This window comes from Lontra canadensis, unplaced genomic scaffold (assembly GCF_010015895.1).
Source record: "Lontra canadensis isolate GAN:19392208 unplaced genomic scaffold, GSC_riverotter_1.0 scaffold58, whole genome shotgun sequence".
In the NCBI taxonomy this organism is placed as follows: domain Eukaryota; kingdom Metazoa; phylum Chordata; class Mammalia; order Carnivora; family Mustelidae; genus Lontra; species Lontra canadensis.
Genome location: NW_022631052.1, coordinates 5,232,327 through 5,234,468, shown reverse-complemented (window position 1 = coordinate 5,234,468; position 2,142 = coordinate 5,232,327). Strand labels below are relative to the sequence as shown.

Sequence of the window (2,142 nt, the reverse complement as noted above, 5' to 3'; positions counted from 1 at the left end):
AGCAGCTGCCTTTGGCTGAGGTCATGATCCCGAAGTCCCGGGATCAAGTCCCACTCCCAGCTCCATGGGGAGTCTGCTTCTCCCTCTGACCTTCTCCCTTCTCATGCTCTCTCTCACTCTCTATCTCAAATAAATAAACAAAATCTTTTAAAAAATAAATAATAATAATAAATAAAAAGGAAGTCATTTTAGAAAAGAACCCCGGGGCGCCTGGATGGCTCAGTGGGTTAAAGCGTCTGCCTTCAGCTCGGGTCATGATCCCAGGGTCCTGGGATCGAGCCCCGCATCGGGCTCTCTGCTCAGTGGGGAGCCTGCTTCCCCCCCATCCCCTCTCGGCCTGCCTCTCTGTCTACGAATGATCTCTGTCTGTCAAATAAATAAATAAAAATCTTTAAAAAAAAAATAAAAAAAAGAAGCCCTCTTCTTTTCCTCCAGCAAACCTACCGTGTAAATATTATTTAGACTACGTTACATAAACTATATATAAACTTGCTGGGTTTGTAGGTTAAAAACAGTCAAATGTCCAAGTGATGTTGTGAAGCAATAGTATGTATCTGGTTTTCTCCCTGGTTCCTAGCACAGAGTTCCAAAAGTCCCTGCAGTGTCCTAGGGAGAAGGAAGAGAGGAGCCTCTTCTGTTATTCTGCCTGAACTGAGTTTATGCTCATGAGATGACTGGTGTCTAAAGGCCCCTGAAGTCTTCTGGTTGGGGTTTGGTTGCCCCAGGAATCGTGTGATTAGAGGATTGGAACTCTCAGCCCCACCCCTGACCTCCAGGGACAGGAGAAGGGTTGGGGATCCCGTTCATCACCAGGGGCCATGATTTAATCAATCGTGTCTAAGGTTTCTTCTCCAAGACAACACCAAACGGCCCATGATGTAGGTGCTGCGGCAGGGCCCAGAGGACCCAGGGGATTCCGTGAGGTTTTGACTGCGGCATCTGAGGCCACGGCCACCGTCATGGAGCTCACTGAGGCAAGGCCGAGGACAAGGAGTGGATCCCCATCACCAAGCCAAGCCACTTGGTCAAGGGGATGAAGATCAAGTCCCTGGAGGAGATCTACCTCTTCTCCCTGCCCATCAAGGAATCTGAGATTACTGACATCTTCCTGGGGGCATCCCTCAAGGACGAGGTTTTGAAGACTGTGCCTGTGCAAAAAGCAGACCCGTGTGGGCCAGCGGGCCAGGTTCAAGGCATTTGTAGCCATCAGAGATTCCAATGGACACATCAAGTGCTCCTAGGAGGTAGCCACTGCTGTCTGTCTCGCCAAGCTTTCCAGCATCCTCGTGCAGCAAGGCTGCTGGGAGAACAAGATTGGCAAGCCTCATACTGTCCCATGCAAGATGACCAGCCACTGCAGCCCTGTGCTGGTGTGTCTCATCCCCACCCCCAGAGGCACTGCCGTTGTCTCAGCCCCTGTGCCCAAGAAGCTCCTGAGGATGGCTGGTATCAGACTGCTACACCTCAGCCAAAGGCTGCACTGCCATCCGGGGAACTTTGCCAAGGATACTTTTGATGCCATCTCCAGGACCTATGGCAATCTCACCCCTGACCTATGCAAGGGGACGATGTTCACCAAGTCTCCCTATCAGGAACTCACTGACCATCTTGTGAAGACCCACACCAGAGTCTCTGTGCAGAGGACCGAGGCTCCAGCTGCGGCCACCACGTAGTTTTATACAAGAAAAATAAAGTGAACCAAACCTGTTTTTAAAAAAAAAAAAATGTGTCTGTGTCATGGAATCTCCATAAAAGTCCTACAGCAGGGTTCAGATGACTTTGGGCAGGTGAATACATCCCAGTGCTGGAAAGGTGGTACATTCCCACTCCATGGGGACAGAAGCTGCTGTGATGGGTTCTTTCTGGACCTCACCCCACATCCTACCTCATCTGGCTGTTTACCTGCATCCATTCTAATACCCTTTACAATCAAATACCCTTTACAATCAACTGGTGATATTAAGTGGAGTGTTTCCTTGAGTTCTATGAGCCTTTATAGTAAATGCTCCAACCTCAGGAAGGGGGTCTGGGAACCCTCAATTTGCAGCCAAGTCAAACAGAAGTGTGGGTAAACTGGGAACCCCCTACTTGGGATTGGTGTCTGAAGTAGGGGCCAGGCTCTTGGGACCAAGTCCTTAACCT

General features: G+C 49.9%; 1 pseudogene; it reads left to right on the top strand.

Annotated features, from left to right (window-relative positions):
* The first annotated feature begins 873 nt into the window (after nt 1–873).
* On the top strand, nt 874–1,673 carry LOC116878514 (annotated as a pseudogene).
* Nucleotides 1,674–2,142: the final 469 nt, after the last annotated feature.